Source organism: Scomber japonicus, chromosome 5, assembly GCF_027409825.1.
Source record: "Scomber japonicus isolate fScoJap1 chromosome 5, fScoJap1.pri, whole genome shotgun sequence".
Lineage (NCBI taxonomy): Eukaryota > Metazoa > Chordata > Actinopteri > Scombriformes > Scombridae > Scomber > Scomber japonicus.
In genome coordinates, this window is record NC_070582.1 from 35,947,082 (window position 1) to 35,963,848 (window position 16,767).

Here is a 16,767-nt window from a genome sequence, read left to right on the forward strand (position 1 = left end):
CAGACTGAGAGAGAGAGAAAGAGAGTGAGAGTGAGAGTGGTGACAGAAGAAAAAGAGTTCCTGAAAAAATTCCTTCTGGACCTACCAAAAGTGCAACCTGATCTCTCAGAAATACGTGACAGGGGCACGACCTGTTAACACTGAATTCCGTGATGGGGACACGTAATGTGTCAAATTTTCGTGTCCCAATCACGGAAACAATACCACAGTAAAGTCAATGGGAATCCTCTTTCGTGGTGGACACACAGATTCCCCGGTTCAACTACGTCACATAGTGGGCGGGGGGGATAATATTTCTAATGAATAAATCTTTTATTTTCTAGCAGTTTTTATTTTTATTTTTTTATTTTTTTCAAAGGTATTTCCTTTCATAGTAGGCAAATTATATTAATAACAAGCTATTGAATGAAAAGAAGAGTCAGTCGTTACCGGACCGGAGCACATCTGTGCAATAAACCCTTGTTTTTATTTTTTTATTATAACCACATAAACCGCTACATTGCTCAATATTTGACCAGCTGATTTTCATTCTTCTTGAGTATGCATCTGTCCCGCGGGAAGACCGGATAACTCGATTCTTGCCTCGGCTATTTTCCACACAGTCCATATCCTCATATTTCTCAATACAACAACATGAAAATAAGTAGATTTTATTTTTATTTTTCAAATTCATCTATTACTATTATAATTAAATAATGAATGAATGAGTAATAAGATTGAGAAGAAGAGTCGTTCGTTACCACGGCAACATCACGTCATGCTTCTTACCGGGAATCCCGAAGCTGTCATTCATTTCAATCACTGCCACTGACTACAGTAAGTATCTCAACCCGATGCATATTCATTTGTTCAAAACACAAAAATGTTATTCCATCCATTGTTGCCCAGTCTCCGTAGCGTTTCTCTGGAGATTAGGTTTACGGAAACAATAGCCTACCAGTGTAAAGTCAATGGGAATCCTCTTTCGTGGTGGACACACGGATTCCCCGGTTCAACTACGTCACGTAGTGGGCGGGGGGGATAATATTTCTGATGAATAAATCTTTTATTTTCTAGCGGGGTTTTTTTAATTTTTTTCAAAGGTATTTCCTTTCATAGTAGGCAAATTATATTAATAATAAGCTACTGAATGAGAAGAAGAGTTGGTCGTTACCACGGCAACGTCACATCACGTTTCTTACCGGGAATCCCGAAGCTGTCATTCATTTCAATCACTGCCACTGACTACAGTAAGTATCTCAACCCGATGCATATTCATTTGTTCAAAACACAAAAATGTAATACTGTTATTCCATCCATTGTTGCCCAGTCTCCATAGCGTTTCTCTGAAGATTAGGTTGAATCTGTTAATGTTGGCTACCCGCCAACTATTTTTAACGTGCAGTTTTTAGCTGTCATGTCATCTAGCAGATTTGAATTATTGTTATCTATGCAGCTAAAAGGACAATCTCAGCCGGCTTTCAGTGTAGGGCATTACATTATTTTTTCAAGTGTTGTATAGACAATCAGAAACAAATTGGTGTGCTTTATTTAGTGCAAGGCAAATGTCAGAAGTTTGATTTTTAGAGATTAGCGCCATCAGGGATGGATTGTAACAAAACATGGCCCTGGATTTCTCCAGAGGATCGAACTGGTCGCTCATCCTGCGGTCAGATGGGTCAGACTTATACAGTCTATGGGTCAGACCCATAACAATAAATACATAATCAAATAAAAAGAAGACCCACAAGCAATCTACAGATAGAGTATCCTGCATACACACTTATGCTATATTTTAATAAAACTCACTGTACTCATTATTTGATAAAATGAAATATACGACAACAGATAAAAGCACCATAAAAGCACTACAAGCACTGATTAAAAAAAGACATTATGCCAGTTATCATTATTTTTGTTACTTGACTGTGTACAGCAATGGTTGTTTTTTATTAGGTATATTGCAATTTGGTTCGTTAAAGATGTAATCATTAGTTACAATATTTTGGTAATAGAAATTAAGAAATGCTCACTTATTTCAAATTCTATAGTAATCATGTTTCTCTGCTTCCTGTTTTACAGACTTTTGCAACACCTCCATACCAGACACACAAACACATACACACACTCACACATAAACCAACGGCACTTTTAAGAGCCACTCTCTTTGCTCTCGCTCTCATCTTTTTATATTCCTTTTTCTCAATTATTCACTTTCTCTCTCTCACTCTTGTCTCTCAATCACTCTCTCTCTCTCTTTTGCTTTCACTCTCACTCTCTTCATTGTATCTTTGTATATTGTGTCTGTATCATCTGTAGTGTCTGTTTTGTTTGTATTTGTATATCATGTCTGTCAATCCTGATGTGAGGGTCTTTGAGGATCCAAATGAGGCCAGGATCCACATGGCAGCATTAATTAGCAATGCTCATCTCTGTGAGGCCAAGGTGAGGCTTTTCTTGATGAGCAAATACTCATGTCTGTAATATAATCATTGCCATAATCATACTATAGCTGTTCATTCAATGCATGATTATCATATATATATATATATATATATATATATATATATATATATATATATTATATAGTGCTGCTGTCTTATATTATATTCTACAACTTTTTTTGTTTTGCCTGTTAAGTTTCATTTCAAACTCTGCAAACATTTAGGCTGCCATGGAAAACCCTGCCTTTCCTCAAATAAAAAGGCGCAGGAAGAGATCCATGAGTACACAGACATGTGAGACAGCGAGGAACACAAAGCCCTGCAACAGGTTTGTTCCTAAGTATACCATGATAGAGTCTTTTCACACTAAAATATTAGATATTTTTAGAGTCTGATTAGAAGCAAAAATAACTGTCTCTCCAGCTTCACAACCCAGAAGAAGGAACCCGGTATGTATGAGGAACACCTTCATATACCAGATCAAGATTTGGCAAGTCTTGGTGAGTGAATTGATCATTACAGCAGTTGACTTTCACTTCAGTTATTGCCATTCCTCCATTTATTCACTCAGTTGGTTAATCACATGTAAGCAGTAGATAAACTATATCACTACAGACTTAAAGTAAATAGAACTATTCTCGTTGCAATACTTATGAGTATTGACTGTCTCATTCCAAGTTTAGTTGAAGTCTTCTCACTATTGATATTGATGCAATTAATGAGTTATAGCAAAAATACTCTATTACTAGAGTATTTTTCAACTCAAAAGTAGTTCATCATACTTCATTATTATACATCATACATTCCTTGAGTTTTAGGGTGGCTTAACATGTGTTTCATCCTTTAGAAACACGTCTACAAGAGTTAAGGGACACCTTAACCTCAGTGGAGGCTCCACAGGCAAGTGGTACAGCTTCTGCCTGGGCACAAAGGCAGCATCTCACAGATGTGAGAATGAAAGCATTCAGGCCCATACTTTTGGATGCTAAACTGTCATCTGAGCTGCTCATGATGCTGCACTGTACAAGCTGTCATAAGGTGTCTGGATTGTGTCCCACTGGACATGGAGTTCCTCTGTGCTGCATGTGACGTGGAGGCACACAAAAAGAATATATTCCACGACAGAGAGGCACTCTGTAATGGATTTCTGGAGCCCATCCCCCCTACAACTGCTGTGGATGAAGACGGCCAGCCTCAATTTTGTGAGTAAAGTATGTTATGACTAACAATACATTACAATGTCCCAATAAAATGTAATTCCTCAAATAATTGTGAGTTGGTACACATGGTTGTGTGAGTGTTAAATATCCTTAGCTGATTGATAAAAGTACAAATTGGACTGGCATGCCTTGGAGAATTCAAGTCATCAACTTATTTGTTAATGTTTGTGAAATGTACTTAAGCATTTGCATTTTGTTCCAACATTGTGAAATGTACATTTTGGAATAGTGCTGTAGCCAGTGGTGTTAATATTGTGAGGTTTTAAGGGACTATTTTGGGAATGTCATTAGTGTTTTGGGAAGTGCATATAAGGGATTGAAAAAAAAAACTCTAAATACACCCTTAATATTATCTTTCTACCAGCTAGCAATTTTTTGTTCTAAAATTGTTATGAGAATGTTACCTTTAATGTTCTTACAATGTTTTTTGCGGGAAGTTTTCTTTAAGTTCCCAGAACGTTATGGAGGAACGTTCTCTAAAAACTTTCTAAAAATGATTTGTGATAACATTCTTAAAATATTGAATAAAAATATTGCTATAACATTATATCCTAATGTTTTACTGATGTTTTTAGCGGGTAGTTTTCTTTAAGTTCCCAGAACGTTATGGAGGAACGTTCTCTAAAAACTTTCTAACAACATTTTGTGATAACATTCTTACAATTGTTACTAATGAAAACATTGCTACAACATTATACCCAAATGCTCTTTAAAATGTTTACAGCTGAGTTTCAGAATTATACTACTTAAGAACTGGATAACATGCTTTGAACATTTTTTAACAATTATTATGTTATGATATTTAAACATTGAAATATGACATCAACTTTCAATTTCAGGATTAATGTTTCCTGAGTGAGCACTGGTCAGTGGGATCACTGATAATTTACTTCAAAATAGAATTGGACTACAAACCCAAAAATGTTTCACAACATGAATTTATTTATTTTCATGAATATGAACTGGTCTTCAGCACTGGGAGCCTATGGACTGTGGGTGGGGATGAATGAAAATGAAATGGGGTTTCAGCTGAAAAAGCTGTTGAAGTCTCCCGAAACTGTGAAAAAGCTGTACTTAACAATCACAGGGTCACAGGCATGGCAGGAAGAAAGCGGGAATACGCGGATCCATCCGCAGGGAGACCAGGGAAAGAAAAAAAAAACGCTCCGACCTCTCTTCTCTCTCCACACATCTTTTAAGCATATTAACCAGATTTAGACACAATACCACCGCTATTTCATGACAAATTAACGTGAAGACTGTTTGAACATTACATTACGGCTACAATAACCCTACGTTATCAAGCACATGTACATGATATGCTAAGCTAACTAGCCGGCCGCTAACTAACATCACATAATGTTTTTACCACTATAACTGTTAGTTACAGAACAGAATAAAAAGTATACACTTAATTACCTTCTTTCTGGTTATGAAACAAGTTATTATCAGGACCAACGGGTAGTCCACCTTCCAGATAAAACTCATAAAACTCTCCGTTACACTCTGCTCTTCTCTCCCTTCACCACAACAGTACATCTGCTTGCAGCAAAACACACTACCTTGACCTGCGCCACATGTCCCGCCCCTTTTTTTGGTGAAACGACTTAGATTGGCTGTTAATTTGATAATGACCCAATAACAACACAAAAACAGATTGATTGACAATAAGGTGGTGACAGGTCAGGTTGCACGGCTGATTTTAGATAGAAAAAAATAGCTTTTTTCTCCACAATGGATTTTAAAGGAACATAGCTCAATTCTTTTTAACAATATTTAACATTTTAACCTGTTCATATATTTATGCATTTTAACACATATTTTAACCAGTTTTTAATCTTACAAACTTTTTTAATGCTACAACTATTTATGCTGTTATTTATTTTATGCACTGATTTTAGACAGGGCTACACGTGTATACCAAAACATTTGTAATTGCACCACTTCTGGGAGAAATGGTGAATTTTCTGGAGAAGTTCCAGGGGTGCCACTACTTTAATAAATGACTGTAGTTCTGCCTAAACACACAACACCCCCCCCCCCCCCCCCAAAAAAAAAACAACAACTTACGAACTACAACGGGGTATAATTTCAGGTCCCTGAATTTTTTCCCCATAACCTGAAGTATCAACAACATCCTCAAAACATTTTCTAAATATTACTTAGTAAATGTTCTTTATGTGATGCCATTTAACATTGTGGGAACATTGTATAAAGCCGTGTTCACACCAAGAGCGTTGGACGCGATTTTGCGCCGCGACAAATGAAAATCTGTCGCTCAAGTTTTGAAGCGTGACCATTTTGTGTACATTCGCGTCATCGCGCCATCGCGAGCCCGCCCATTTTGACGACACAGCAACATTGCTTTCTTTTCTCTTCAACCATGGACGAGATAACAACGTTTACCACCATCACTGCGCTGTACCTACTTTGGACGTCCGACACCCGTCGGAGGGTCAACCGCCGCCGTCGTTTCTGGGTGCATACTATCCTCCGGAGGCGCACAGAGCTCGGCGAGTACCACCGGCTCATTCAGGAGCTCCGTTTGGACGATGGCCGTTTCCAGCGGTACTTCAGGCTGGCTGAACGTAGCTCAATTTGAGGACTTGCTAGCGAGGGTTGGCGCCAGGATTTCCAGGCAGGACACCAACTACAGGCGCTCCATTTCAGCTGTGGAGCGCCTGTCCATCTGTCTCCGGTGAGTAGCTGTGTATTGTTGTGTTAAAATCAATAAATATTCACTTTATCCTGACGGAGAGATTTAGCTGCTGCTGCTTTGCTGAGAAATGTTGCTTCACAGCTGGTGTTTTGGTTTAACTGGTTACTGTGTTAATAGGTGACTTTCTCATAACTCTCTTAAAAAGCCATTGATTGTAGTTTAATCCTTTAAAAATACACAATAATATGTTTTGTATTTTGAGTCTTGAGTATGGATTTGATGCATGCTGTAGGCCTATGTATTTGTGTATTTTCTGATCTAAATAAAGTATCACTGCATGCACTACAACTCAGCTTAATTTAATGTTTTCTATGATGCAGATACCTGGCCACTGGTGACTCCTACAGGACCATCGCCAACAGCTTCCGTGTTGGGGTCTCCACTGTGTCCATGGTCGTGGCTGATGTGGTGTCCGCTATCTGGGACTGCCTCGTGGGGGAGTTCATGGCTGTGCCCACCACAGAGGAGTGGAGGTCCATCGCAGAGGGGTTTGAGGAGCGGTGGAATTTTCCTCTCTTGCTGTGGAGCTGTGGATGGGAAGCATGTCGCCATTCAAGCCCCTGCCAACTCCGGGTCCCAATTTTTTAATTACAAGGGGACATTCTCCATCGTCCTCCTGGCTGTTGTCGATGCCCAGTATTGTTTCAGGGTCATTGATGTCGGGGGCTACGGAAGGACGAGCGACGGCGGTATCCTGGCCAACTCGGCTTTTGGTAGAGCACTCCGCTCTGGTACCCTCCATCTGCCTGCTGACCGGCCTGACCACAGAGGACCCCAGCCACACGTCTTGGTTGCCGATGAGGCCTTTCCACTCCGGAGAAACCTCATGAGGCCATTCCCCGGGCGCACCCTTCCCAGAGAACTACCGGCTGTCCCGGGCACGGCTGGTGGTTGAGAATGCCTTTGGCATCCTGGCAGCCCAGTGGAGGATGTACCGGCGTTCCCTGGAGGTCCGTACACAGGTTGCAGAGAAGTGTGTGAAGGCGACATGTGTGCTGCACAACTTCCTGCGGAAGACCACGCCTGGGACGATGGGCAGCCTACCAGCTTGTGAGGTGGAGCCGCTGCCAGGTCTGGGAAGACTTGCAGCAAACAACTCTGCAAGAGAGGCCGTCCGGGTTCGGGAGACCTTTGCAGAGTACTTCTCCGCAGAGGGAACGGTCCCATGGCAACCCAGCGTTTAATGCACAAGCATTCCCCCAACGGCTCTTTTAAGAGCCACCCACACATCGCTATTGAACAAACATCCTGCAGTAATACTATATATTGACACAGAAATAAAAATGTGATGTATATAAGCACCAAAAATAATATGCAGGTGTTCATGAATTCATATCATATTGTGAGATAATAAAGCTTTAATTTGGCATGTCTGCAACAATACAATAAACATAACATGTGCATGACATGATACATATGCTAACTATCATATCAATGGTGCCATCTGATATTATTCTGGTATTGTTTTGTCCTGTAAATGATTAGTCAGTGTCCCACATAATGCTGTGGCTACCTCCCAACCTCTGACCCGTCCCGTAGATGGAACAGTGTGTTTTAAGAGGTTAAAATAAGTTGTTTAGTTTATGTGAATAACCTCTGCACAGCTTGAATCAAAGTTTACAGTACACAATGTGGGTGTGCAACAAATATCTGAAGTCTGGTGAGAATGTTCACTATAGGTAAGAGTAGGCGAAAGACAGCTGAGATTTTTATATTTTATTCATTAAATTGTCATACAAAAAAAATAAAAATATATATATACATGTACAAAAACAATAAAAAATAAATAACATATGGAAGAGCCTCAGGGACACATGAAGAAAATGAATGATTCCTCAAAAGTCTGATACGTTCCCTGCAGTGATTGCTGCCCCATTGCTAAATAGCTACTCGGCAGGTTCCAAATTGAGCACAACAGTGCTAGCTTCATAAATAAGTTTATGAATTTGAAATTTTACAAATGCCTTCCTTTGGGGTGACAACCTCTCCAGGGAAGGAACCAGGCTTTTGAGGAATAGTTCATCCTCTGAGGGGGGAGGCTGGGGAGCAGGTGGAGTTTGCTGCTTCAGGCCGTTCAGGGTGTCCAGGACGAGAGCCTCTAACTCCGCCCGTCTGTTGGTGGAGTCAGCGGAGTTTTCCTCCCCCCTGGCTCTCTTCCTGGACCTCTTCATCGCTGTATGAAATAGAAAAAACATTTTATGAAACTACTACCGTCCAAAAAATGCAATAGTTAGAAGTAACTCAATATCCAAATTAATATTTGTTTAAATATTTTAAATTAATTATCTATTAAACTATCTTAAATATGTCTTGTACATACCTCTTGGCACTGAAGCAGCAGGGGAAGCAGCAGAGACATCAGCGGGAGAGACAGCTGGACCATCATCAGGGGGAGCACCAGCAGACTCTGGCTCAATGTCAGAATCTGCTTGGGCTGTAGTAGTGACAAACATGTCTTAGTTTTTTTGTTCATACAGTATATTAATTGACTAGGTTATTCTAACAATTACAGCACATAAAGCATTTTACAGATGCAGTCATTTAATACATCATACTGTTCTAGCCATAGCAATATCTATCCTCCACAACACTTTAAAGCAAATGGTGTTTTAGTGCCCTTCATTCTTCACATTTTAACTTGTAGGTTTGGTGTAGGTGAGAGTACAGATTAGTTATTGACATTTTTTTAGTGCAGGCTGTGAAAAAAATATCTGTACTGACACATCAATACAAGTCAGTTATCATTTTATACAAAAACTAGTTTCCATGTCGTTTCTGTGTGTGTGTTCATTCATCAACAAACCTCCGATGGTAATCCCTGATGGGCCTGCTGTCTCTCCCTCGTCCTCCATGGACCCTACGCTGTACTCCACGGCCCCATCTTCCTCGACCCCTGCCCCCATGTTCCCGCTTGTTTCACGGGGGACTACAAAGGGGTCGAGGAAAGACAGGACCGCGAAGTACTTCCACTTCTTCGCTGTCCCTGCTGCTGCCCCACTCCTAGACTCTGTCCCCTTCCTCCTCTCCCTCATATGTGTCCCCGAGGCTCTTCCATCTCCTGCGACACACATCAACTGACAAGAACACACGTAAATTAACTGTTGAATCTAGTAAACCAGGAACTTTATGACGGGAAAGCCAGCTACGCTAACTGGGGCTATGCTAATGCTAACCAATAGCTGCAAACACGCAACAAATACATATTTACAAAACTTACCAGGTAATCCAGCCACCTGGCTTACTTTACTCCACGCCTGCTCCTTTTTATACCGATCCCGGTAAAGGAGACAGGACGTGTCATAAAGCACGGGGTGAGCTGTAACGGCAATAATCAATTTGTCCTCTATCTTGCAGAAGAGTGATCCAGGACGGCGACGTCAGTGACGTCGGCGACGTCAGGAGAATCTCAACGCTGATAGGCTGCTGCGGAATGGCGTCACGCGATGTCGCTGCAAAAGTTCAATATTTTCAACTCGAGCGTTGACGCGATTTTCGCAGCATCGCATCCATCGCGTCGCGTGTGACGCTGTATCGCGCCGCAAAACAGTAAATCACGTGTTTGCATTGACTTTACATGTAATCTCGACGCAAAATCACGTCCAACGCTCTTGGTGTGAACACAGCTTAAGTAACATTGTATAATCGGTTACCTACACATTGTTCCTAAAATATCCTCACAACGTTCTTCCTTTGTTTACAGATCACATTAAAGAAACATTCTGTGATCTGATGCATCAATAACATCTTGAAAACATTTTCCACATATTGCTTTGTGATATTCTTCATTTATCATCATATAACATTGTAAGAATGTTTTATAAATAACATAATATAATCCGAGGCCTTAACAACATACTAAAAACGTTTTCTGAATGTTGCTTTGAGAATGTTCCTTTGTTGTTTTCTTGTAACGTAAAGGAAATGTTGTATAGAAGAACATTCAATAATCCCCATAACCTGAAGTATCAACAACATCCTCAAAACATTTTTAGAATATTATTTTGAAAATGTTCTTTGTGTGACATCATATAATATTGTTGGAACATTTTATTGATAACATACCTACACATTGTTCCTAACATATCCTCAGAATGCCATAGATAAAATGTTCTTCCTATGTTTCTAAATGACAATCAATAACGTTGTGAAAACACTTGTGAAGAATGTTCCTTCCTAATTTTTGTAGAACATTGTAAGAATGTTTTATAAATAACATATTGCAATCAGAGGCCCTAATAACATACTGACAATGTTTTTCAAATGTTTTTTTTGACAATGTCTTTCCTTGGTTATATTGGAACATTGTGATAATGTTTTATAGGGGAACATTCAATAATTGTTTACCTCACAAACATCCCCCAAACATCCTTAAAATGTTACATCTAAAACATTCTATCTTTGTTAACATTTAACAATACAGGAACATTATTTGAAATAATAAACATCATTATGATGTTCTTTGAACATTAGATAAAAACATTTTCTATAAAACATAAACAGAACCTGTAGGGAATGTTAGCCAATGGTGTGGGAACGTTCCCTGCTAGCTGGGCTGTATTGCAGTATGCCAACTGCCTGTGCCTACAAGCACTATTTGCAATTGTGCTCACGAGCTGATGGTAACTCCAGGGAAGCACATATCTGTGGTCACCATCAGTGGTATGTTGTTCTTAAAGTCCTTTTTATGCAAGTTGTATCGTACAACAGAACTTAACACCTGTGTGAAACACAAAGCTTTTTCACCCAGCCATTTTCTTCTTGAGAAAGTCATGTCAAATAATAATATGTCATAATACATCATAAATGCCCATCTCTGTGTAAAATACAATATAATCAGGCAAACTCACAATTGGATTAGTAAAATATCTTTAGTCTTTACTATGTTCTCTTGTTTACAGGTCGATATGATAAACCTGTCCATCCTGCTGTGCTGAATGGACTCCAGACATAAAGAGCCTGCTTGGGTACAGGTACTGGCCAAGCAGCACCAGCTGCCAGACCTTGTACAGGTTAGATGTGCTTGAGTCGTTTCAGAATATGAAGGTGACAGCACCAGCCATGTCCAGGCAGGCCTTCCTTAAGATGTTGAACCATAGATCCACTCAAGCTGGAAGGGTACATTAGCCTGAATCACACTGAAACATACAATGAACAACATAATATTCCTGCATACATAATATTTTGGGTTATTGCTTTACTAGAAATCCTAATCTAACCTTTTTTATCATACAGAAAGGCAGTATCTGTGCTGATACCTTCCAGAGGAGCTTTTTTGAATATATGTTCATCAAATATAAGGAAGAGCAGATGTGCCAAACATCTCATTTTGACTGTCCAGCCTGTTCACCACACATGTTAGCTGTCTGTTGTGACGGTAACAGGAAGCACTACCGCTTCAGCAAGTCCAAAGGGTAAGTACAGGTATTATACAGACGGTTCATTTAAGATTGTCTAAGAAAGTAGCTAATATCATTAGCAGTCCTTAGGGTTGTCCTTGAGGTTTCATAATAGATATTTTCCCAAATAATAGTAAATGTCATGATTTGGGATTTGTATTATTGATTGGCATTTAACTTATTTTGGACAGGACTGAGGAACCACCCCTATATCAGGGTTAGTTCCTGCCAGGGATGAGGAAGTGGCCAGTTTCGTTGACCTTGTCAGAGGCAACACGAGGAGTGTAAGACAGTTTTGGATTGTTTATGATTATGAGTATTTTCATTTTTTCATTTTTTTTTTTTTACATATGTTACAATGTGTGTTTAATAAAATACTTTATAGGAAAATGGCAGCGCTGTCTGTGGAACAGCTAACTTTACCGCGGCCAGAGAGCAGTCAAAAAAATCTGGTGCCCAGACTGATGAGGAGGGCATTCAGATTGCAGTCTGCAGGTATGTGTTTGGAAGTGTGTGTGTGTGCATATACCAGGTGTCCTCATGTTGATGTGATGTAGTCTGTTTACACAGTCATTGTGTGTAGTCAGCTCCCCTATGGGGACAAAAAGCAAGTCCCCTTAATGTAAATCCTTAAGAGTAAATACTTGGTTTCAAGTTATGTTTGATGGAAACAGGACTGTGTGTGTGTGTGTGTGTGTGTGTGTGTGTGTGTGTGTGAGGCTGGTGTCAGTATTTGATTTGTAATAGCAGTTCCAGTCTTACCCTTGCTGGGTCAGTTGATTATTAACCAGTAGATTTTCTTCTGATTAATCAGACACGGGGTTCTCTTGCGAGGACTAAACCACTACAGAGCAGAAATCTTTGTGTATCCTTTGTTTCTACAAAGAGAGGTGGCAAAGAGGGCAAATGTGACCTTCTTCTGCATGGATGTAACATGCAGGTAATCCTCACTGTCTTATTGCAACTCCATCACCATGTTCAAAATGGCCTGTGCCTAAACTTTAGATGTTATCATGGGAATTAAAAAACTGATCTTTAATACTCACCAAATACTGCCCCTGTTTTATAGGTACTGGCCTTATGTTAATAAAGTTGCAGAAGTTGTCCCAGAGCTGCGGCCATTGACACACATGAAGCCATTCCTCAGTGTCATGCACGCCAAAGCTCATACACCTAAATGCGAGGTACATGCACTTACTTAACTTCTGGTGTGACAGCACCTTTTGTTGAGACACCATTTATAATGCTATTTATCAAACATCTAATGCAGTTAAAGCATTCAATCTTTTATCTAAATTATTTTCAAATGTTGTGCATGTAAAGTTTGATTTAATGATGTTATATCAAAACTTCTAAATTACATATATAATACTTCTCACACTTTATTACAGGTGAGATGGGGTGGCCGAAGCCAGGATGGAGCTGGAAACACTGTGGGAGAAGAAGTTGAACAGGTGTTTATTGTAACTTTACAAGTGGTAGTAGAAACCAAGACAATATATATACTCAATAGTTACAAGCTTGGTGTTAGGGATATAACACATCCCTTATGTCGGAGTTAAAATGAAAGACAGCAAAGAGAATGTTGATAATATTGACATGTAATGGAGATTAAACGTTACTTGTAATATTTTCTTTGTAGGTGAACAGCTTCCTCTCCAGAGCAGCTCTTGTCACAAAATATATGACAAAGGCAGGTTGGTATGACACTTGGATTACACACTGTAATAAGGTAGTCCTAATTATTGTTTTAGAGATTTTAAAATGACTGTTTTCCATTTCCCTTCTTACAAAAGTTATTGTTCTATAACTTTACTGTAATCACACTTGTTAATGATTGGGTTTAGTTATGTCTATCAGGTTTCTCAGTAAGTATTGCCTGTTTTATGTGAATTCACATTTTTGTCTTTATTAGGAAGAGTAAACATGCTCACTCTGCAGGCGATGGGGTGGAACAAGAAGAAAAGAAAAACAAACCTCCACAAAGTGTTGGTCCGTAGATAATTACAATAATCTCATCTCACAATACATATTTATTACAAATGCCTGCACTTTTAAAAGCTTGTAATCTCACAGCTATATAGATATTTTTCCTCTTGGGTGTCTCTACATGTTCTGATGAAGGCTTATAGTCAAAGCTTGCATCATGGTGCTGCATGAACTTTGGTTTTAACATTTTGGGGGGGGGGGGGGTTTCTATTCAAAAGATCACAGAGAAGGCAAAGGTGGAGGTCGCCAGCTTCAGCCACCTCCAGAGTGAGCACAGGCTTGATAGCAACACCACACAGCAGTGGGGGGGGGGGGGGGGGGGGGGTGATATCAGACAATGTTTTTTATATATACATCTGTTAATGACTGTACCTTTATACACTAAATACCAGTTTTCAATATGTTGAAAATGAGTCGATTATCTCCAAATATTTAGTTTTTGTTCTGTTTAGAGAGAATAAACAGTCCAGGGTCTACTGAAGACCTCAGGGCTGACATTGAAAGCCTCACCGTGACCCTTTTGCGCAGGAAGCAAGACCTTTATTGGCAGCATGGTTTGTTTCCAAACGACATTATTTAAATGACACTTCAAAAACAACAAAAACACTCTTGAGTCATGACACTGTTTTGTTTTTGCTTCGCTTTGTAGATAGCAACCAAACAAGACAAAAGAAAAGGAAAAAAATTACAGAGCTGAAGAAAAAGCTCCATGAGAGAGTCTTGGAGTATAACGCACGTGAAGAAGACCAGATTGACGAGGACTTAGCTTGCAGTCTCACAGAGGCTACGTCCTACCGTGGGAAAGAAGCGAAGATGGTAATGGTAATTGCTAGTTTGGCATGGTGCTCTTTATGTCCCTAGTCTATGCCTGTTGTACCACTGAACATTGGTTCACACATTTTGAATAGTTCTCAGTCTGTCATATCATAATTCATATTGGGTGGGACTGTAAAATGAAAGTAAAAGATCACTATACCAGATATGAGTACTTATTGTAGAAAAAAGGGAAAAAGGCACTGTGCTATTCCACCGCACCAATCACAAATTACATGGAAAGCATATGAAATTATGATAGTCAAGCGACAATCATAATTTCACATACTTTCCATAAAAATGATATCATTAAGTTGTTTACATTCTGGAAAACTTGTGCTTTGCTACAAAGATTTGTGTCAAAAATAAACCTTCTATTCTAATATTTATATCTAACATAATATCATTCAAAAAAATATTCCTTGTCCTTTACTCCATCCTAAAGGTGCAACTTTCAGGTTGAAGAGGTCAGTCTTTTACCTGGTGGTAATGCTGCTGAAACGTTTGGAGGAAGAGCAAAGCATCCTGGTCAAAGAAATGTGTCAGCATGTGACATATCTTCAGAAGGAAGTGCAAGAAGTGGAAGCAATGAGAGGACAAGTGGTGGAGAGCATCAAAGCCAGCCGTATGTTTCAGATCTTAAAAATGGAATCTTCTCATCCAATCTGCATAACATAACAAATATAGCACATCTCTCACTGTGAAAGGTTGAAGGGAAATTATTGTTTGTAAAAGTTTCTGTTCAGACAATGTCTGAGTCATGTGTCTCTAAAACATGTTTCTTTTTAGCTATTCAGCCCCAGTGTGCACAATTTACATTGTGACAAGTAAAGATAATGACTGAAAGGTTACTTGAAATTTGATGCATTTGCATTTATAATGTACTATATATATTGTAAAAATGTACAGTACTTATAAAGTGCCATATAGTGCCATTATAGTCTTTTGACTTCTCAAAGTGCTTTACAGTACAGATCAACATTCACCCATTCACACACATTCATACACTGATGGCAAAGGCTACCATACACGGTGCCAACCTGTTCATCAAGAGATCAATCTATTGCTTATTAATAAATGCTTAACCATTCATTATCTAGATAACAGTCAATAAATTGCTGTCTACTGACTGATGATTTCACACTATCAAAAACATGAATTAATATGTCCCATATATTACTTTTTTGCATATGCAGCATTATATAATGCAATGGTATTTTCCATTTGCATGGTTTGTTTAGAAGGAGTCTTGCTGCAGTGTGCTGTTGTTCCTGTACTTCTTCTGCAGGTTTTAGTGACCTAACAGAGGACGCTACGCATGGGCTCCACAGTGTCCTCAATCGGAGGTGTCATTCCATCAAAGATGAAATCAAACAGGCTGTAAATGCGTACAGCACAATAACGGCTATGGATTCGGACCTGTTTCAGGACACTGAGGAATCTGAAGATGGATTCACTAGCCCCGAGTCCGACGAAGAAAATGTTACAGCCTAACAACACAGAGGCCCTGGAGAGCTAACAATATTAGACAAAATCAATTTGCAGAAAAAATAAAAACAATTTTAACTCCAATCTTTTTTTTGTTTCCTTTTTTAAAATTTGGATTAATATTTGAATTTCAGTGTACTGTCCTGTAGTTGTCAGCTGTTTCTGTTTGCTGTGTCACATGTTCAGGCTGCTGTTAGATAAGTGTTTACAACAATTACTTTCCTAATATGTATATGAAGTGGATTTTTGTAGGCCTACCTCCTATTATTGCAAGTTAAAAAATACATATGTATTTGAATAATAATATATAGCCATTTCTTTTGTTGTATTTGTTGTAAAAATGTAATCACTTAAGTGACTGGGGACCTTTGTTGTTGGGTTACACCTTCATTAAACATCTGGAACACAATATACACAGTTAATATAGAAATGTAGCCTTTTTACATGTCGTTCCATAAGTAATATAGACTACATTAGCGAGATGGGCCGACTCCGAGAGCAAAATAAATAATGTCAAATGGGCCTAAATAATGAAATTATCCAACAGTAGAGGTTGAATGCATTGCACAATATAATGTCCATTCATTCATTCATTCATTCATTTTCCATACCGCTGATCCACTAGAGGATCGCAGCGGGGGTTGGAGCCAATCCCATATAATGACACTGTATGAGGGGGCATGGTACATTCTGGACAGGTCACCAGTCCCTTACAGGGC